We start from the raw sequence: 23,161 nt of genomic DNA on the forward strand, positions 1-23,161 counted from the left end.
AAGACTCATCTCTTCAGTGGGTCATATGATTGAGTGTAGACTGGCCCAGGAGTGTGAAGGTGAATGGAAAGGCTCTGGAGCAACGAACCGCCCTTGCTGTCTCTACCTGGCCGGTTCCCCTCTTTCCACTGGGATTCTCTGCCTCTAACCCGATTACAGGGGCTGAGTCAATGGCTTACTGGTGCTCTTTCATACCGTCCCTAGGAGGGGTGCATCACTTGAGTGGGTTGAGTCACTGATGTGATCTTCCTGTCTGGGTTGACGACCCCCCTTGGGTTGTGTTGTGGCGGAGATCTTTGTGGGCTATACTCGGCCTTGTCTCAGGATGGTAGGTTGGTGGTTGAAGATATCCCTCTAGTGGTGTTGGGCTGTGCTTTGGCAAAGTGGGTGGGGTTATATCCTTCCTGTTTGGCTCTGTCCGGGGTATCATCGGATGGGGCCAGTGTCTCCTGACCCCTCCTGTCTCAGCCTCCAGTATTTATGCTGCAGTAGTTTATGTGACGGGGGGCTAGAGTCAGTTTGTTATATTTGGAGTACTTCTCCTGTCTTATCCGGTGTCCTGTGTGAATTTAAGTATTCTCTCTCTAATTCTCTCTTTCTCACTTTCTTTCTCTCTCTCGGAGGACCTGAGCCCTTAGGACCATGCCCCAGGACTACCTGGCATGATGACTCCTTGCTGTCCCCAGTCCACCTGCCATGCTGCTGCTCCAGTTTCAACTGTTCTGCCTGTGGCTATAGAATCCTGACCTGTTCACCGGATGTGCTACCTGTCCCAGACCTATTATTTGACCATGCTGGTCATTTATGAACATTTGAACATCTTGGCCATGTTCTGTTATAATCTCCACCCGGCACAGCCAGAAGAGGACTGGCCACCCCTCATAGCTTAGTTCCTCTCTAGGTTTCTTCCTAGGTTTTGGCATTTCTAGGGAGTTTTCCTAGCCAACGTGCTTCAACACCTGCAATGCTTGCTGTTTGGGGTTTTAGGCTTGGTATCAGAGATATTTGAGATATCAGCTGATGTACGAAGGGCTATAGAAAGGTTATTCTCTTTGCCCAATGATCTGGCATAATCAAAACAGTTAAACAATTTAAAAAGTGTTTGATTCAATTTGGCATGAGGGTCTGCTATCCAATTTTATGGAAAGTGGTGTTGGGGGGAAAACATACAATATTAGAAAATGAATGTATACAAAAAACAATTGTGACTCACCACCTGGATTCGGTTTGGAAATTGGGTTTCTTACAAAGTATATATTTAAATATACAATACAAAATGGTAAATAATACACTGCATTTTTTAAAGGAACAATGGGAATTTAATTCTGCGTTTAAAGTTGATAAACTTGTGAACTCACTTTTGAGAAAAGGGTCTTTGAATGTTTTGATACTTACTCGAGAGCTCTCCTTTGTCTACACCCATTCAGCATTGTTCACACCCTCTTATGCCAGCCCCACCCGTCTCATTAAGGATTCACATGGGAAGTCATGTACTAAACAGTGAGCAGTTTAGTAAAGAATAAGACTAAAAGTGGAAGTAGCCTACAATAAGGACAAATTCCAGGAAAACAGAGTGTCCAGATGTAAAGATACCTTAATTGAAAATGACTGAAGTAAAAGTAAAACTCACCCAGTAAAATACTACTTGAGTAAAAGTCAAAAAGTATTTGGTTTTAAAAATGATTAGGTATCAAATGTAAATGGAATTGCTAAATTATACTTAAGTATCAAAAGTAAAAGTATAAATCATTTCAAATTCCTTAAACCAGAAGGCCCAATTACATTCTTTATTGACGGATAGCCAGGGGCACACTCCAACACTCAGACATAATTTACAAACAAAGCATTTGTGTTTAGTGAGTCAGTGTGATATGTCACAAAATCATGTTACGACCACACATATCAATATTCATTAAAAAAAATATATATTTTGCTAAGTCTTGCTGTGGAAGGGTCTCTACAGAAGGTGTAAACTGTACAGCCAATGGTTACTTGCATAGTAGCAATATCAGAAATAGATCATGTCAATATAAATCAAATACTATACAGTATGTACACGAACAACTTCAATAACGATAGTGACAAATGAGGTAGTTGTATGCACACAATCAGGGGTAAAGTGGCTGAGCAGCAGGATTAAAAAAATTATAGTAGCAGCAACATATGGCGTGTGTGTTAGGAGAGAGCAGATAGTGCTGATGACTGGTCAGTCCGGACCACACATGGACAATGGAATCTATATTCAGAGAGCCTGTTTCTGTCCTGCCCTTGACTTTAGTACAGGGCATGTGATGTATATAGCCTCTTTGTCACAAAACTCCCTGATCTTCTTAAAAATATGCATTTGTCTAGCTGTGTCCAGGCCAGGTGGCCCTTGTACAGGCAGACCATCTATGGGAGGAAGGATGTCAGTGTTGCATTTTGAAGACATTACAACCTTGCACAACATCAATTCACCTCCCAAGTTTAGATAAGAATTACCTCATACAATGCAATGAAAATGATATTCACCTGAAATGCTGGTACAGCTTGATCTGTGGCAGCGGCCTGAAGTACAGAGTCAGGTGTTGTTGCCAGCCATAGCTTACCACCAGCACAGTCCTCCTGTCCAACCAGCTGTGGGATGTTGACCCCTGTCACAGTGCTGTCCTTCACAACACCAGCAATCTCAGACAAAGTGTTCCCTCTGGTCTTTCTGAAGCGCTGCTTGATGAGGCCTCTGCGTAGTTGTTGATGAAGTTCACCACTCGCTGCAAGTCCTCATGCTTCAGGTGTAACCTGTGCTTGCTTGGGCCAGCTCTCTTTTTGATGGGATGCATTAGACCATTCTCCTTGTATGACTGGTGGAGGAGAGTCAGGCGTGTTCTACTGATGCTGAAAGACAAATTCTAATGATACTAATGTTACAAACACTTCATACATGTAAGTCAATGTCAGCTAGCAAGTCAGCCATCTAACCTCTGCTAACATTAGCTAGCTAACAGCAAGCTTTAACTTGGGGTCTTTTGTTTAGACATGTAACGTTAACGTTAGCTAGCGAACAAAGGAACTAAAATCCCAATCCAGAATAATGTTAGTAAGCCAGCCATTGAAGTCCAGCTGGCTAGCTAACAGCAAACTTTAGCAATACAAACCGATTGTCATAGCTAGCTGAAGTTAACCAAAATATGTTCAATGTTAGCTAGCAAGCCAGCCATCTAACTTCCACTAACTTTAGCTAGCTAACAACAAACTTTAACTTGGGGTCTTTTATTTAGACATGTAAAATTAACGTTAGCTAGCTAGCTAACAGCGAGCTTTAACTAGCAATACACACCACTCGTTATAGATCAAGTTAACCAAAATAAGTTCAATATTAGATTCTTACCGGTACACATGAGTGAAAGATTCACTGTAGACTGCAATCCCTTTTATTAAATAAGACATCTTGTGCCATTTCCATTTAGTTTGAACAGCTTGTTTGGCCCATTGTGTCAAGTCACTCTGATTCACACTGATCGTGTGCAATGCCATGAGAATCATCAGATTTTTCTCCCTCTCTGTCACCAATGCCATGGTTGCCCATAGTTTGAAGAATCCAGGGAGATTTTATACAACAGTTTTATACAACAGCCCTATGCATTTGCAATTAAACGCCAGAATTCTATTTATCTCCTTATCATACGCTGCTTCTTCCAGACATTCCACAGATTTCAAAACTCGGTCAACTACATCCGTGACAACAACACTGTTGATTGTCACCATTTCTTCTCCATCACTGTCATCACAAGACTCTCCAATGTCTTCTTCAATTAAAAGGTTTCTACCATTTTCAGAGTCAGAGCGAGTCAGCATGGCACGATCGTCCTCCATAAAGTAGTCCATCGCAACTTCTTCCCACTGACCTTTGTCGACTGTGCCTGATAAATTCAGGGCAGCAATGTTATTGAGAGCAGTAACAACATATTTACAACTCTCCATGGCTAAGGCTATATCTTTAGAAAAAGTTGCAGTAGAAAGGATTATTTACGCATTACGAGCAGCTCATTTTATAGACAAAAAGATGCTACACCGCAGACAAATCCAAACTCATCTCTCGGCATGTCCAGCCCACTCATTATCTCAGCCGATCATGGTTAGAGGGATGGTGGCTCTCTTTTTCTGTGGCTAAACCAACTAGACTCATAACTTAATATTGTATTCGTATTTACAGATGACATACAAGTTTGATATTAAGGCACATGAAAGTTCACATGTTCGAGAGGGCATTTCTGTCCAAAAACACACTTTGATTAAAAAATATATATGTTTTAGGTTCAAACGGCTCTCCTGTGAAGTCGTGACTTGAGACATACGCCTAGTTTCCTGAATCGGGTCACAATTGTACTGTTAAAATTGGCAATAAACACACAGATGCATTTTCTCAGAGCCATGGGGTGAGACAGGGATGCAACTTAAGCCCAACCCTTTTCAACATACAGTACAATGTTTTCAGAAAGTATTCACACTCCTTTACTTTTTCCACATTTTGTTGTGTTACAGCCTGAATTTAAAATGGATTAAATATAGATATTTTTGTCATGTGGTACACACAATACCCCATAATGTCAAAGTGGAATTATGTTTTAGACATTTTTACAAATTAATTAAAAATGAAAAGCTGAAATGTCTTGAGTTAATAAGTATTCAACCCCTTTGTTATGGCAAGCCTAAATAAGTTCTGGAGTAAAAAATGTGCTTAAAATTCACCTAATAAGTTGCATGGGCTTACTCTGTGTACAATAATAGTGTTTAACATGATTTTTGAATGACTACCTAATTCCTGTACCCCACACATACAATTATCTGTAAGGTCCCTCGGTCGAGCAGTGAATTTCAAACTGAGATTCAACCACAAATACCAGGGAAGTTTTCCAATGCCTCGCAATAATGAGCACATATTGGTGGATTGGTAAAAAAATATCAAAAAGTAGACATTGAATATTCCTTTGAGCATGGTGAAGTTATTAATTACATTTTGGATAGTGTATCAATTCACCCCGTCACTTAAAAGTTACAGACGTCCTTCTTAACTCAGTTGCCGGAGAAGGAAACCCATAAAGCCAATGGTTACTTTAAAACAGTTACAGAGTTTAATGGCTGTGATAGGAGGAAACTGAGGATGGATCAACAACATTGTAGTTATTCCACAATACTAACCTAAAATGACAGAGTTACAAGAAGGAAGCCTGTAAAGAAGAAAAAATATTCATCCTGTTTGCAATATGTCACTAAAGTAAAACAAAAAAAACAAAAAATAAATAAAAGTGTGGCAAAGAAATTAACTTTATGTCGTGAATACAAAGCGTTAAGTTTAAGTTTGGGCCTAATCCAACACAACACATCACTGAGCACCACTCTTCATATTTTCAAGCATGGTGGTGACTGCATCATGTTATGGGTATGCTTGTCATCTGAAAGGACTAGGAAGTGTTTTGGGGATAAAAATACATCGAGTACTGGTAAGCACAGGCAAAATCCAAAAGGAAAACCTGGTTCAGTCTGCTTTCCAACAGACACTGGTAGATAAATTAAACTTTCAGCAGAACAATAACTTAAAACACAAGGCCAAGTATACAATGACCTTGTTACAGTTTTGACTTAAATCGTCTTGAAAATCTATGGCAAGACTTTAAAAAGTGTCTGCCTAGCAATGATAAATAACCAACTTGACAGAGTATAAAAATGTTTTTAAATAACAATGTACAATCCAAGTGTGCAAAGCTCTTAGAGACTTACCCAGAAAGACTGACAGCTGTAATCACTGCCAAAGGTGATTCTAAAACGGGGTGGAATACTTATATAATCAAGATACAAACTACAGTGACCCAGAAGAGTAACACCTGCATATGCCCTTATGTCCACATGCAGTGTTTACTTTTTCACTCTTAACTTTAATTGCTGTTTGATCTGGCTTACGAATTTTGCGCTTTTACCGCATCTTGGTCTTGTCTATGCCCAACGTTTTTCGTTAAGCTTTTCACTTTGGATGTTTTTATCTGCCCCACCACGCATCGGTATGGTAGGGTTGAACTCCTCCTCTCCTACTCAGCTTCCTGACAAAAGCTTCTCCCTCATTGCCTGCTGCTTGGATCCCACCCGCCGATCTGCTCTGGCCTGTCTCCCCCTGTCTGGCACAGGTACCCCCACCACACTCCCCCCTCTTTCACAAGCTTTCGCTCGCCTCCAGCACACACACACACACACACACACACACACACACACACACACACACACACACACACACACACACACACACACACACACACACACACACACACACACACACACACACACACACACACACACACACACACACACACACACACACACACACACACACACACACGCGCGTTTGGATTGATCTGAATTTTATGTGGCTAATTAACCGGTGAATCTTATTGGGTGCGCTTTACACAGAAACACTTTCATTAGCATAAGCATACTATATATTTAAATCAGACTTTTCTAGCCTACTGGACTCATAGAGAGCTCTCTCACATTATTTTGTTGGGGCGAGTGACTCTTTGATCTTACAATGCTAGCCTGGGTCTGGGTTTTCTGCACACTATAATCGTATTACCTAAAATGTATGATTTGAATGTGTGGGTTCACAGCTCCAATCCAGATGTGTTGGTCATGACTGAGACGTGGTTAAGAAAGAGTGTTCTGAACACTGATGTTAACCTTTCTGGTTATAACCTTTTTCGGCAAGACAGATCTTCCAAAGGTTGTGGAGTGGCAATCTTTACCAAGGAACACCTTCAGTGCTAGATTGTCTCCACCAAGTCTGTTCCCCAAACAATTGATTTGCTGCTGTTAACCATTAAGCTTTCAAATAGCTCTTTGTTGATTGTTGCTGGGTGGTATTGTCCACCACCAGCGTTGGTCTGTACCCTACATACCCTAAACTCTCTCCTGGCACCCTACTCTAAATCTGAATTTGTAATGCTAAGTGACCTAAACAGTGTCTTAAAACAATGGAACTCCCTAAATCTCTCTCAGATTATTACCAATCCCACCAGGTATTACCAATCCCACAAACACCCAGAAAAGGCGACTCTCCTTGACATTATCCCCACAAATAATCCTGAAAGGTCTCAGTCCGGTGTTTTCTGTAATGACCTATTTGATCACTGTTTTACAACCTGTGTTCGTAATGGCTGCTCAGTTCAATGACTTGTCCTGATTTGTCATAGATGCTTGCTGAAAACCTGTAATGAGCAAGCCTTCCTTCATGACCTGGTCTCTGTAAATTGGTATAGAATCTGCTTTATCCCCTCTGTCAAAGTTGCTTGGACCTTCTTTCCCCCCCCAGCGGTATTGTTAATAAACACTCCCCTATAAAGAAATCTCTAATTAAAAACAGGTTCAGCCCCTGGTTTGACCGTGATCTGTTAGCGTTACTCCACCTTAAATTCAACACACAAATACTCAGGCTGACTGGCTCTCGTTCAGGCAAATGAGAAATAAGTGCACTCAGGCTATCCGGAAGGCCAAAGTTAGATACTTTAAGGACAAGTTCTGGAAACAATGAAAGACCTGGAGAATAACCCTGCTCACAGCTGTCCATGTCCCTTAATTGTCTTGTCTAGTAAAAAAGGTGAAATAGATCAAATAAAAATATATATTAGACTTTTACTTTTCATATTTATTTTTACAAATGTTATAATTTTTCTTCCACTATGACATGACAGAATATTTTGTGTAAATCATTGACAAAAAATGACAATGAAATTAAGTTTAAAATGTCAAGGGGTTTGAATCATTTCTGAAGGCACTGTATATGAAGATGAAAACTGCTGATGCACAACTAAATTTCCAAATTTCACCTAATATATTCTACTATTCCTACTCTCAACAGTCATTTGAGACCCAGTTTGAGACATATGGAGTTACAGACATGATAAGAAGTTGACCTTCAGCTAAACTGTCTGTCAGCCATCGTAAAATAGGCCGAAAGAGTCCAATTGTAGGTTAAGCAAAGTCTCTGTTCTCAAAGGCTATGATCTCCAAGAGAGAGCAACATGTTTGATGTCTGATATGGCTGAAATAGAATGAGGAATCTCCAAAACGTAGAAGAATTGTAAATGTGTTTATGGATGACATCCATTAAGTAGTGTGGAGAAGAGAGATGGATAGAGAGAAGACTCACTTGCACCTTTCTCATTAAACAGAATAAAAGAGGCATGAGAATAAAACACTATTGAATGTAGCTCTGCTTACTTACTGAGAAAACAGATAGAAGCGTGACTAAAGGAAGGTTAGCGACAATATAATTCAATGACATTAGATGGAGTGCACACAAGTACAGCGATAAAATAATATATTTGAAGGAATTGAAAACAACCTCTGAAGAGTAGGTGTGAAAGGCAGGGGAGGAAGGAGGGAGAGGAGGGTGAAAATGAAAAGGCTGTTGATTTCAGACCAAACTAAAGGCCTACCCAGAACAAGAGAGAGGGGAAGAGCTGTCAAATTCTTACTTTCTTCCTCCATCCTTGTTCCTCAATTCCTGTCAAAGCTCATTATGTCAGTCTCATCGCTTACAATAGGTTTTTTGATGGTAATGGTTGTATAAATTTGGGATCTATCACATCCCACAACTGTACCAGACTATGTTTGGAATATTTATTTTTCACACAAAATAGAATGGGTCAACTTTTATACTATGGGGGATAGTAAATTGACATAAACTAATGCTTTTGCTGTTTGTTAGGCCTACTCATCCTGTTGGCTGAAGATTAATAAACGTGCACAGTTCTTCCAATTTCTTGTAGCCTGTGAGAAAGACTCAATCACGTGATGAACATTGGCTAATGAGAATTGAGCTATCTGAGAGATGAATTTTACGACCCTCTCCACTATTGTTCCATCGATGTGGATAGGGGGGTGTTCCATCTGCTGTTTCCTGAAGTCCACAACCATCTCCTTAGTTTTGTTGAAGTTGAGTGTGAGGTTATTTTCCCGACACCACACTCCGAGGGCCCTCACCTTCTCCCTGTAGGCCGTCTCGTCGTTGTTGGTAATTAAGCCTACCACTGTTGTGTAGTCCGCAAACTTGATGATTGAGTTGGAGGCGTGCTTGGCCACGCAGTCGTGGGTGAACAGGGAGTACAGGAGAGGGCTCAGAACGCACCCTTGTGGGGCCCCAGTGTTGAGGATCAGCGGGGTGGAGATGTTGTTGCCTACCCTCACCACCTGGGGGCGGCCCGTCAGGAAGTCCAGTACCCAGTTGCACAGGGCGGGGTCGAGACCCAGGGTCTCGAGCTTGATGACGAGCTTGGAGGGCACTATGGTGTTAAATGCCGAGCTGTAGTCGATGAACAGCATTCTCACATAGGTATTCCTCTTGTCCAGATGGGTTAGGGCAGTGTGCAGTGTGGTTGAGATTGCATCGTCTGTGGACCTATTTGGGCGGTAAGCAAATTGGAGTGGGTCTAGGGTGTCAGGTAGGGTGGAGGTGATATGGTCCTTGACTAGTCTCTCAAAGCACTTCATGATGATGGAAGTGAGTGCTACGGGGCGGTAGTCGTTTAGCTCAGTTACCTTAGCTTACTTGGGAACAGGAACAATGGTGGCCCTCTTGAAGCATGTGGGAACAACAGACTGGGATAGGGATTGATTGAATATGTCCGTAAACACACCAGCCAGCTGGTCTGCGCATGCTCTGAGGGCGCGGCTGGGGATGCCGTCTGGGCCTGCAGCCTTGCGAGGGTTGACACATTTAAATGTTTTCCTCACGTCGGCTGCAGTGAAGGAGAGTCCGCATGTTTTGGTTGCGGGCCGTGTCAGTGGCACTGTATTGTCCTCAAAGCGGGCAAAAACGTTATTTAGTCTGTCTGGGAGCAAGACATCCTGGTCCGTGACGGGGCTGGTTTTGTTTTTGTAATCCGTGATTGACTGTAGAGATTCTACTTTGTCTCTATACTGACTCTTAGCTTGTTTGATTGCCTTGCAGAGGGAATAGCTATACTGTTTGTATTCGGTCATGTTTCCGGTCACATTGCCCTGATTAAAAGCAGTGGTTTGCGCTTTCAGTTTCACGCGAATGCTGCCATCAATCCACGGTTTCTGGTTTAGGAATGTTTTAATCGTTGCTATGGGAACGCACGTTCTAATGAACTCGCTCACCGAATCAGCGTATTCGTCATTGTTGTTGTTTGATGCAGTACGAAACATATCCCAGTCCACGTGATGGAAGCAGTCTTGGAGTGTGGAATCAGATTGGTCGGACCAGCGTTGAAAAGACCTCAGCGCAGGAGCTTCTAGTTTTAGTTTCTGTCTGTAGGGAGGGATCAACAAAATGGAGTCGTCAGCTTTCCCGAAAGGAGAGCGGGGCAGGGCCTTATATGCGTCGCGGAAGTAAGAATAGCAATGATCCAAGGTTTTTCCAGCACTGGTTGAGCAATCGATATGCTGATACAATTTAGGGAGTCTTGTTTTCAGATCAGCCTTGTTAAAATCCCCAGCTACAATGAATGCAGCCTCAGGATATATGGATTCCAGTTTGCAAAGAGTCATATAAAGTTCGTTCAGAGCCATCGATGTGTCTGCTTGGGGGGGAATATATACGGCTGTGATTATAATCGAAGAGAATTCCCTTGGTAGATAATGCGGTCGACATTTGATTGTTAGGAATTCTAAATCAAGTGAACAGAAGGACTTGAGTTCCTGTATGTTGTTGTGGTCACACCACATCTCGTTAACCATGAAGCATACACCCCCGCCCCTCCTCTTACCAGAAAGATGTTTGTTTCTGTCGGCGCGATGCGTGGGGAAACCAGCTGGTTGCACCGACTCCGATAGCGTCTCTCCAGTGAGCCATGTTTCCGGGAAGCAAAGAACGTTACAGTCTCTGATGTCCCTCTGGAATGCTACTCTTGCTCGGATTTCATCAACCTTGTTGTCAAGAGACTGGACATTGGCGAGAAGAATGCTAGGGAGTGGTGCACGATGTGCCCGTCTCCGGAGTCTGACCAGAAGACCGCTTCATTTCCCCCTTTTACGAAGTTGTTTTTTTGGGTCGCCGGCTGGGATCCATTCCGTTGTCCTGGGTGAAAGGCAGAACACAAGATCCGCTTCGCGAAAGTCATATTCTTTGTCGTACTGATGGTGAGTTGACGCTGCTCTTATATTCAGTAGTTCTTCTCGACTGTATGTAATGAAACCTAAGATGACCTGGGGTACCAATGTAAGAAATAACACGTAAAAAAACAGTTTCCTAGGAATGCGGAGCGAGGCGACCAACTCTGTCGGCGCCGGAAGTAAGGAGATGTCCTCCTGTTCTCCACTCATTACATGTATTAACCTGTTGCGACGAGCAATCCCGTATCCGGGATCGTAATTATAGCCTCAAGCTCATTACCATAACGCAACGTTAACTATTCATGAAAATCGCAAATTAAATGAAATAAATATATTGGCTCTCAAGGTTAGCCTTTTGTTAACAACCCTGTCATCTCAGATTTTCAAAATATGCTTTTCAACCATAGCAAAACAAGCATTTGTGTAAGAGTATTGATAGCTAGCATAGCATTAAGCCTAGCATTCAGCAGGCAACATTTCCACAAAAACAAGAAAAGCATTCAAATAAAATCATTTACCTTTGAAGAACTTCGGATGTTTTCAATGAGGTAGATAGCAAATGTTCAGTTTTTCCAAAAATATTATTTGTGTAGGAGAAATCGCTCCGTTTTGTTCATCACGTTTGGCTAAGAAAAAAACCTGAAAATTCAGTCATCAAAACTCCAAACTATATTCCAAATTAACTCCATAATATCGACAGAAAAATGGCAAACGTTGTTTAGAATCAATCCTCAAGGTGTTTTTCACATATCTATTCCATGATAAGTCATTCGTGGCAGTTTGGTTTCTCCTCTGAATCACATGGAAAAATACATGCAGCTGGAGATTACGCACCAATTTCGACGGAGGACAACAGGCGGACACCTGGTAAATGTAGTCTCTTATGGTCAATCTTCCAATGATATGCCTACAAATACGTGACAATGCTGCAGACACCTTGGGGAAACGACAGAAAGTGTAGGCTCGTTCCTGGCGCATTCACAGCCATATAAGGAGACACAGCGCCTCAAAAATCTGGCTCACTTCCTGTTTGAAGTTTCATCTTGGTTTCGCCTGTAGCATTAGTTCTGTGGCACTCATAGACAATATCTTTGCAGTTTTGGAAACGTCAGAGTGTTTTCTTTCCAAAGCTGTCAATTATATGCATAGTCGAGCATCTTTTCGTGACAAAATATCTTGTTTAAAACGGGAACGTTTTTCATCCAAAAATAAAATACTGCCCCCAGAGGTTCAAGAGGTTAACTGCACCTGTTTGAACTCGTTACCTGTATAAAAGACACCTATCCACACACTCAATCAAACAGACTCCAACCTCTCCACAATGGCCAAGACCAGAGAGCTGTGTTAGGACATCAGGGATAAAATTGTAGACCTGCACAATGTCATGTTTGTCATTTATTATCATGTCTTGTCCCTGTGCTCCCCATTCTATTCGTTTCCCTCTGCTGGTCTTATTTGGTTCTTTCCCTCTTTCTATCCCTCTCTCTCCCCCCTCCCTCTCTCACTCTCTCGCTCTCTCTTCTCTCTATCGTTCCGTTCCTGCTCCCAGCTGTTCCTATTCCCCTAATCATCATTTAGTCTTCCCACACCTGTTCCCGATCCTTTCCCCTGATTAGAGTCCCTATTTATTCCTTTGTGTTCCGTTCCTGTCCCGTCGGTTCCTTGTTTAGTATTCACCATGCTGTGATTGCGTTTCGCCCTGTCCTGTCGTGTTTTTGCTGTGATTGTGTATCGCCCTGTCCTGTCGTGTTTTTTGCCTTCATCAGATGCTGCGTGTGAGCAGGTGTCTCTGTCAACTACGGCCTGCGCCTACCCGAAGCGACCTGCAGTCTGTGGCCGCTTCTCCTGTTATTCCCCTCTACAGACTAGAGGATTTCTGTTATTCCCTGTTTGGACTTGAATAAACTCTGTTTCTGTTAAGTCGCTTTTGGGTCCTCTTTCACCTGCATGACAGAAGGAACCGACCAAGGAATGGACCCAGCGACTTCAGACGCTCGTTACACTGCCGTCGAGATCCAAGGAGCCATGCTCGGCAGACACGAGCAGGAATTGTCTGCTGCTCGCCATGCCGTGGAGAACCTGGCCGCTCAGGTTTCCGACCTCTCTGGACAGTTCCAGAGTCTACGTCTCGTGCCACCTGTTACTTCCTGGCCTGCCGAGCCTCCAGAACCTAGGGTTAATAACCCACCTTGCTACTCCGGGCAGCCCACTGAGTGCCGCTCCTTTCTCACGCAGTGTGAGATTGTGTTCTCTCTCAACCCAACACATACTCTAGAGAGAGAGCTCGGGTTGCTTACGTCATTTCACTCCTTACTGGCCGGGCTCGAGAATGGGGCACAGCTATCTGGGAGGCAAGGGCTGATTGCTCTAACAAGTTCCAGAACTTTAAAGAGGAGATGATTCGGGTTTTTGACCGTTCAGTTTTTGGTGGGGAGGCTTCTAGGGCCCTGGCTTCCTTATGCCAAGGTGAACGGTCCATAACGGATTATTCTATTGAGTTTCGCACTCTTGCTGCCTCTAGTGAGTGGAACGAGCCGGCGCTGCTCGCTCGTTTTCTGGAGGGACTCCACGCAGTGGTTAAGGATGAGATTCTCTCCCGGGAGGTTCCTTCAGATGTGGACTCTTTGATTGCTCTCGCCATCCGCATAGAACGACGGGTAGATCTTCGTCACCGGGCTCGTGGAAGAGAGCTCGCATCAACGGTGTTTCCCTGCTCCGCATCGCAACCATCTCCCTCCTCTGGCTTTGAGACTGAGCCCATGCAGCTGGGAGGGATTCGCATCTCGACTAAGGAGAGGGAACGGAGGATCACCAACCGCCTGTGCCTCTATTGCGGAGTTGCTGGACATTTTGTTAATTCATGTCCAGTAAAAGCCAGAGCTCATCTGTAAGCGGAGGGCTACAGGTGAGCGCAACTACTCAAGTCTCTCCATCAAAATCCTGTACTACTTTGTCGGTCCATCTACGCTGGACCGGTTCGGGTGCCACATGTAGTGCCTTGATAGACTCTGGGGCTGAGGGTTGTTTCATGGACGAAGCATGGGTTCGAAACATGACATTCCTTTCAGAGAGTTAGAGAAGCCTACGCCCATGTTCGCCTTAGATGGTAGTCATCTTCCCAGTATCAGATTTGAGACACTACCTTTAACCCTCACAGTATCTGGTAACCACAGTGAGACTATTTCTTTTTTGATTTTCCGTTCACCGTTTACACCTGTTGTTTTGGGTCATCCCTGGCTAGTATGTCATAATCCTTCTATTAATTGGTCTAGTAATTCTATCCTATCCTGGAACGTTTCTTGTCATGTGAAGTGTTTAATGTCTGCCATCCCTCCCGTTTCTTCTGTCCCTACTTCTCAGGAGGAACCTGGCGATTTGACAGGAGTGCCGGAGGAATATCATGATCTGCGCACGGTCTTCAGTCGGTCCCGAGCCAACTCCCTTCCTCCTCACCGGTCGTATGATTGTAGTATTGATCTCCTTCCGGGGACCACTCCTCCTCGAGGTAGACTATACTCTCTGTCGGCTCCCGAACGTAAGGCTCTCGAGGATTATTTGTCTGTGTCTCTTGACGCCGGTACCATAGTGCCTTCTTCTTCTCCGGCCGGGGCGGGGTTCTTTTTTTGTTAAGAAGAAGGACGGTACTCTGCGCCCCTGCGTGGATTATCGAGGCTGAATGACATAACGGTTAAGAATCGTTATCCGCTTCCCTTATGTCATCAGCCTTCGAGATTCTGCAGGGAGCCAGGTGCTTTACTAAGTTGGACCTTCGTAACGCTTACCATCTCGTGCGCATCAGAGAGGGGGGACGAGTGGAAAATTAAGGCGTTTAACACTCCGTTAGGGCATTTTGAGTACCGGGTTCTGCCGTTCGGTCTCGCCAATGCGCCAGCTGTTTTTCAGGCATTAGTTAATGATGTTCTGAGAGACATGCTGAACATTTTTGTTTTTGTCTATCTTGACGATATCCTGATTTTTTTCTCCGTCACTCGAGATTCATGTTCAGCACGTTCGACGTGTTCTACAGCGCCTTTTAGAGAATTGTCTCTACGTAAAGGCTGAGAAGTGCTCTTTTCATGTCTCCTCCGTTACTTTTCTCGGTTCCGTTATTTCCGCTGAAGGCATTCAGATGGATTCCGCTAAGGTCCAAGCTGTCAGTGATTGGCCCGTTCCAAGGTCACGTGTCGAGTTGCAGCGCTTTTTTAGGTTTCGCTAATTTCTATCGGCGTTTCATTCGTAATTTCGGTCAAGTTGCTGCCCTCTCACAGCTCTTACTTCTGTCAAGACGTGTTTTAAGTGGTCCGGTTCCGCCCAGGGAGCTTTTGATCTTCTAAAAGAACGTTTTACGTCCGCTCCTATCCTCGTTACTCCTGACGTCACTAGACAATTCATTGTCGAGGTTGACGCTTCAGAGGTAGGCGTGGGAGCCATTCTATCCCAGCGCTTCCAGTCTGACGATAAGGTTCATCCTTGCGCTTATTTTTCTCATCGCCTGTCGCCATCTGAGCGCAACTATGATGTGGGTAACCGTGAACTGCTCGCCATCCGCTTAGCCCTAGGCGAATGGCGACAGTGGTTGGAGGGGGGCGACCGTTCCTTTTGTCGTTTGGACAGACCATAAGAACCTTGAGTACATCCGTTCTGCCAAACGACTTAATGCCCGTCAAGCTCGTTGGGCGTTGTTTTTCGCTCGTTTCGAGTTTGTGATTTCTTACCGTCCGGGTAGCAAGAACACCAAGCCTGATGCCTTATCCCGTCTGTTTAGTTCTTCTGTGGCTTCTACTGATCCCGAGGGGATTCTTCCTTATGGGCGTGTTGTCGGGTTAACAGTCTGGGGAATTGAAAGACAGGTTAAGCAAGCACTCACGCACACTGCGTCGCCGCGCGCGCTTGTCCTAGTAACCTCCTTTTCGTTCCTGTTTCCACTCGTCTGGCTGTTCTTCAGTGGGCTCACTCTGCCAAGTTAGCTGGTCATCCCGGTGTTCGAGGCACTCTTGCGTCTATTCGCCAGCGCTTTGGTGGCCGACTCAGGAGCGTGACACGCGCCGTTTCGTGGCTGCTTGTTCGGACTGCGCGCAGACTAAGTCGGGTAACTCTCCTCCTGCCGGTCGTCTCAGACCGCTCCCCATTCCTTCTCGACCATGGTCTCACATTGCCTTAGACTTCATTACCGGTCTGCCTTTGTCTGCGGGGAAGACTGTGATTCTGACGGTTGTCGATAGGTTCTCTAAGGCGGCACATTTCATTCCCCTCGCTAAACTTCCTTCCGCTAAGGAGACGGCACAAATCATTATTGAGAATGTATTCAGAATTCATGGCCTCCCGTTAGACGCCGTTTCAGACAGAGGCCCGCAATTCACGTCACAGTTTTGGAGGGAGTTCTGTCGTTGATTGGTGCGTCCGTCAGTCTCTCTTCCGGGTTTCATCCCCAGTCTAACGGTCAAGCAGAGAGGGCCAATCAGACGATTGGTCGCATACTACGCAGCCTTTCTTTCAGAAACCCTGCGTCTTGGGCAGAACAGCTCCCCTGGGCAGAATACGCTCACAATTCGCTTCCTTCGTCTGCTACCGGGTTATCTCCGTTTCAGAGTAGTCTGGGTTACCAGCCTCCTCTGTTCTCATCCCAGCTTGCCGAGTCCAGCGTTCCCTCCGCTCAAGCGTTTGTCCAACGTTGTGAGCGCACCTGGAGGAGGGTGAGGTCTGCACTTTGCCGTTACAGGGCACAGACGGTGAGAGCCGCCAATAAACGCAGGATTAAGAGTCCAAGGTATTGTTGCGGCCAGAGAGTGTGGCTTTCCACTCGCAACCTTCCTCTTACGACAGCTTCTCGTAAGTTGACTCCGCGGTTCATTGGTCCGTTCCGTGTCTCCCAGGTCGTCAATCCTGTCGCTGTGCGACTGCTTCTTCCGCGACATCTTCGTCGCGTCCATCCTGTCTTCCATGTCTCCTGTGTTAAGCCCTTTCTTCGCACCCCCGTTCGTCTTCCCTCCCCCTCCCGTCCTTGTCGAGAGCGCACCTATTTACAAGGTACATAAGATCATGGACATGCGTTCTCGGGGACGGGGTCACCAATACTTAGTGGATTGGGAGGGTTACGGTCCTGAGGAGAGGAGTTGGGTTCCGTCTCGGGACGTGCTGGACCGTTCACTCATCGATGATTTCCTCCGTTGCCGCCAGGATTCCTCCTCGAGTGCGCCAGGAGGCGCTCGGTGAGTGGGGGTACTGTCATGTTTGTCATTTATTATCATGTCTTGTCCCTGTGCTCCCCATTCTATTCGTTTCCCTCTGCTGGTCTTATTTGGTTCTTTCCCTCTTTCTATCCCTCTCTCTCCCCCTCCCTCTCTCACTCTCTCGCTCTCTCTTCTCTCTATCGTTCCGTTCCTGCTCCCAGCTGTTCCTATTCCCCTAATCATCATTTAGTCTTCCCACACCTGTTCCCGATCCTTTCCCCTGATTAGAGTCCCTATTTATTCCTTTGTGTTCCGTTCCTGTCCCGTCGGTTCCTTGTTTAGTATTCACCATGCTGTGATTGCGTTTCGCCCTGTCCTGTCGTGTTTTTGCTGTGATTGTGTATCGCCCTGTCCTGTCGTGTTTTTTGCCTTCATCAGATGCTGCGTGTGAGCAGGTGTCTCTGTCAACTACGGCCTGCGCCTACCCGAAGCGACCTGCAGTCTGTGGCCGCTTCTCCTGTTATTCCCCTCTACAGACTAGAGGATTTCTGTTATTCCCTGTTTGGACTTGAATAAACTCTGTTTCTGTTAAGTCGCTTTTGGGTCCTCTTTCACCTGCATGACACACAAGGTCCTGAAGAGAGCTGGGACCACAGTCTCAAAGAAAACCATTAGTAACACACTACGCCGTTATGGATTAAAATCCTGCAGCGCACGCAAGGTCCACCTGCTCAAGCCAGCGCATGTCCAGGCCCATCTGAAGTTTGCCAATGACCATCTGGATGATCCAGAGGAGGAATAGGAGAAGGTCATGTGGTCTGATGAGACAAAAATAGAGCTTTTTGGACTAAACTCCACTCGCCGTGTTTGGAGGAAGAAGAAGGATGAGTACAACCCCAAGAACACCATCAAAACCGTGAAGCATGGAGGTGGAAACATCATTCTTTGGGGATGTTTTTCTGCAAAGGGGACAGGACGACTGCACCATATTGAGGGGAGGATGGATGGGGCCATGTATCGCGAGATCTTGGCCAACAACCTCCCTCAGTAAGAGCATTGAAGATGGGTCGTGGCTGGATCTTCCAGCATGACAACGACCCAAAACACACAGCCAGGGCAACTAAGGAGTGGCTCCATAAGAAGCATCTCAAGGTCCTGGAGTGGCCTAGCCAGTCTCCAGACCTGAACCCAATAGAACATTTTTGGAGGGAGCTGAAAGTCACTATTGCCCAGCGACAGCCCCAAAACCTGAAGGATCTGGAGAAGGTCTGCATGGAGGAGTGGGCCAAAATCCCTGCTGCAGTGTGTGCAAACCTGGTCAAGATCTACAGGAAACGTATGATCTCTGTAATTGCAAACAAAGGTTTCTGTTCCAAATATTAAGTTCTGCTTTTCTGATGTATCAAATACTTATGTCATGCAATAAAATGCTAATTAATTCCTCAAAAATCATACAATGTGATTTTCTGGATTTTTGTTTTATATTCCGTCTCTCACAGTTGAAGTGTACCTATGATAAAAAGTATAGACCTCTACATACTTTGTAAGTAGAAAAACCTGCAAAATTGGCAGTGTATCAAATACTTGTTCTCCCCACTGTACATGGATTTATTGTGATGGCGTAGGCTATATTACATGGATTTATTGTGATGGCGTAGGCTATATTACATGGATTTATTGTGATGGCGTAGGCTAGATTACATGGATTTATTGTGATGGCGTAGGCTATATTACATGGATTTATTGTGATGGCGTAGGCTATATTACATGGATTTATTGTGATGGCGTAGGCTATATTACATGGATGTATTGTGATGGCGTAGGCTATATTACATGGATTTAATCAACTTTTTCAAACGTAGATGTTGCAAAGGTATGCATCGTTGGCTTGTAGGCTATACGTGGAATCCATGAGATCCTACATGTGTTTATGTTAATTGACAGTCAATTACTGTGAGAATGGCAGTTATTTGCTTGACAATCACCAGCTGACAAAATGTCATGACCACCACAGCCCTACCCCCTGTCCCGTCAGCCTTGGTTAGCCTCTGAGCGAGGCCAGCTAGTTTTACTGGGTGCTTCTGGGTGACAGGTGCCCTCAAACATTAAAGTGTAGTTTAGAGTGTGTAGTTTGTGTAGTTTAGAGTGTGTAGTCTTAGAGTGATTATCTTAATTTACCGAGGTTAGCTAGCCAGCTATTTGTCGTCCTTAACGTAGGAGACACTGCTAGCTAGCCAACAGCTAGCCAACGTCTTCCGAATAGAACTCAACAACCCGGTCGCATTCCGCTTCGCTCCACAGGTAGTATCACATTTTCATTTCATTTCATTACAGTACAACGGTTTGATTTGTTTGATCGTAGCTAGCTACATAGCTAGCTACATAGCCGTCTTTGTATCAAAGATAATTGTGTAGTCTAGAGCGACTTTCTAGGTTAGCTAGCCAGCTATTGTCGTTCTTTTAACGCAACGTAACGTAATCAACACTGCTAGCTAGCCAGCTAGCCCCCGAATAGCAGCACTGTAGAAACTATTACACTCAACGGAACAACTTGATTAGTGTAGTGTCAACAACGCAGCCACTGCCAGATAGCCTACAAAGTCAACAACGCAGCCACTGCCAGCTAGCCTACTTCAGCAGTACTGTATCATTTTAATCATTTTAGTCAATAAGATTCTTGCTACGTAAGCTTAACTTTCTGAACATTCGAGACGTGTAGTCCACTTGTCATTCCAATCTCCTTTGCATTAGTGTAGCCTCTTCTGTACCCTGTCAACTATGTGTCTGTCTATCCCTGTTCTCTCCTCTCTGCACAGACCATACAAACGCTCCACACCGCGTGGCCGCGGCCACCCTAATCTGGTGGTCCCAGCGCGCACGACCCACGTGGAGTTCCAGGTCTCCGGTAGCCTCTGGAACTGCCGATCTGCGGCCAACAAGGCAGAGTTCATCTCAGCCTATGCCTCCCTCCAGTCCCTCGACTTCTTGGCACTGACGGAAACATGGATCACCACAGATAACACTGCCACTCCTACTGCTCTCTCTTCGTCCGCCCACGTGTTCTCACACACCCCGAGAGCTTCTGGTCAGCGGGGTGGTGGCACCGGGATCCTCATCTCTCCCAAGTGGTCATTCTCTCTTTCTCCCTTACCCATCTGTCTATCGAATTCCATGCTGTCACAGTTACCAGCCCTTTCAAGCTTAACATCCTTATCATTTATCGCCCTCCAGGTTCCCTCGGAGAGTTCATCAATGAGCTTGATGCCTTGATAAGCTCCTTTCCTGAGGACGGCTCACCTCTCACAGTTCTGGGCGACTTTAACCTCCCCACGTCTACCTTTGACTCATTCCTCTCTGCCTCCTTCTTTCCACTCCTCTCCTCTTTTGACCTCACCCTCTCACCTTCCCCCCCTACTCACAAGGCAGGCAATACGCTCGACCTCATCTTTACTAGATGCTGTTCTTCCACTAACCTCATTGCAACTCCCCTCCAAGTCTCCGACCACTACCTTGTATCCTTTTCCCTCTCGCTCTCATCCAACACTTCCCACACTGCCCCTACTCGGATGGTATCGCGCCGTCCCAACCTTCGCTCTCTCTCCCCCGCTACTCTCTCCTCTTCCATCCTATCCTCTTCCCTCTGCTCAAACCTTCTCCAACCTATCTCCTGATTCTGCCTCCTCAACCCTCTCCTCCCTTTCTGCATCCTTTGACTCTCTATGCCCCCTATCCTCCAGGCCGGCTCGGTCCTCCCCTCCCGCTCCGTGGCTCGACGACTCATTGCGAGCTCACAGAACAGGGCTCCGGGCAGCCGAGCGGAAATGGAAGGAAAAGGGAAACTCGCCTCCCTGCGGACCTGGCATCCTTTCGCTCCCTCCTCTCTACATTTTCCTCTTCTGTCTCTGCTGCTAAAGCCACTTTCTACCACTCTAAATTCCAAGATTCTGCCTCTAACCCTAGAAAGCTCTTTGTCACCTTCTCCTCCCTCCTGAATCCTCCTCCCCCTCCCCCCCTCCTCCCTCTCTGCAGATGACTTCGTCAACCATTTTGAATAGAAGGTCGACGACATCCGATCCTCATTTGCGACACCGCTCAAACGACACCGCTGGTTCTGCTCACACTGCCCTACCCTGTGCTCTGACCTCTTTCTCCCCTCTCTCTCCAGATGAAATCTCGCGTCTTGTGACGGCCGGCCGCCCAACAACCTGCCCGCTTGACCCTATCCCCTCCTCTCTTCTCCAGACCATTTCCGGAGACCTTCTCCCGTACCTCACCTCGCTCATCAACTCATCCCTGACCGCTGGCTACGTCCCTTCCGTTTTCAAGAGAGCGAGAGTTGCACCCCTTCTGAAAAAACCTACACTCGATCCCTCCGATGTCAACAACTACAGACCAGTATCCCTTCTTTCTTTTCTCTCCAAAACTCTTGAACGTGCCGTCCTTGGCCAGCTCTCCCGCTATCTCTCTCAGAATGACCTTCTTGATCCAAATCAGTCAGGTTTCAAGACTAGTCATTCAACTGAGACTGCTCTTCTCTGTATCACGGAGGCACTCCGCACCGCTAAAGCTAACTCTCTCTCCTCTGCTCTCATCCTTCTAGACCTATCGGCTGCCTTCGATACTGTGAACCATCAGATCCTCCTCTCCACCCTCTCCGAGTTGGGCATCTCCAGCGCGGCCCACGCTTGGATTGCGTCCTACCTGACAGGCCGCTCCTACCAGGTGGCGTGGCGAGAATCTGTCTCCTCACCACACGCTCTCACCACTGGTGTCCCCCAGGGCTCTGTTCTAGGCCCTCTCCTATTCTCGCTATACACCAAGTCACTTGGCTCTGTCATAACCTCACATGGTCTCTCCTATCATTGCTATGCAGACGACACACAATTAATCTTCTCCTTTCCCCCTTCTGATGACCAGGTGGCGAATCGCATCTCTGCATGTCTGGCAGACATATCAGTGTGGATGACGGATCACCACCTCAAGCTGAACCTCGGCAAGACGGAGCTGCTCTTCCTCCCGGGGAAGGACTGCCCGTTCCATGATCTCGCCATCACGGTTGACAACTCCATTGTGTCCTCCTCCCAGAGCACTAAGAACCTTGGCGTGATCCTGGACAACACCCTGTCGTTCTCAACTAACATCAAGGCGGTGGCCCGTTCCTGTAGGTTCATGCTCTACAACATCCGCAGAGTACGACCCTGCCTCACACAGGAAGCGGCGCAGGTCCTAATCCAGGCACTTGTCATCTCCCGTCTGGATTACTGCAACTCGCTGTTGGCTGGGCTCCCTGCCTGTGCCATTAAACCCCTACAACTCATCCAGAACGCCGCAGCCCGTCTGGTGTTCAACCTTCCCAAGTTCTCTCACATCACCCCGCTCCTCCGCTCTCTCCACTGGCTTCCAGTTGAAGCTCGCATCCGCTACAAGACCATGGTGCTTGCCTACGGAGCTGTGAGGGGAACGGCACCTCAGTACCTCCAGGCTCTGATCAGGCCCTACACCCAAACAAGGGCACTGCGTTCATCCACCTCTGGCCTGCTCGCCTCCCTACCACTGAGGAAGTACAGTTCCCGCTCAGCCCAGTCAAAACTGTTCGCTGCTCTGGCCCCCCAATGGTGGAACAAACTCCCTCACGACGCCAGGACAGCGGAGTCAATCACCACCTTCCGGAGACACCTGAAACCCCACCTCTTTAAGGAATACCTAGGATAGGATAAAGTAATCCTTCTCACCCCCCCCCCTTTAAGATTTAGATGCACTATTGTAAAGTAACTGTTCCACTGGATGTCATAAGGTGAATGCACCAATTTGTAAGTCGCTCTGGATAAGAGCGTCTGCTAAATGGCTTAAATGTAATGTAAATGTAAAGTCCCACTCACCTCTAGCCA

Source organism: Oncorhynchus gorbuscha, linkage group LG16 (assembly GCF_021184085.1).
Source record: "Oncorhynchus gorbuscha isolate QuinsamMale2020 ecotype Even-year linkage group LG16, OgorEven_v1.0, whole genome shotgun sequence".
Taxonomy (NCBI): domain Eukaryota; kingdom Metazoa; phylum Chordata; class Actinopteri; order Salmoniformes; family Salmonidae; genus Oncorhynchus; species Oncorhynchus gorbuscha.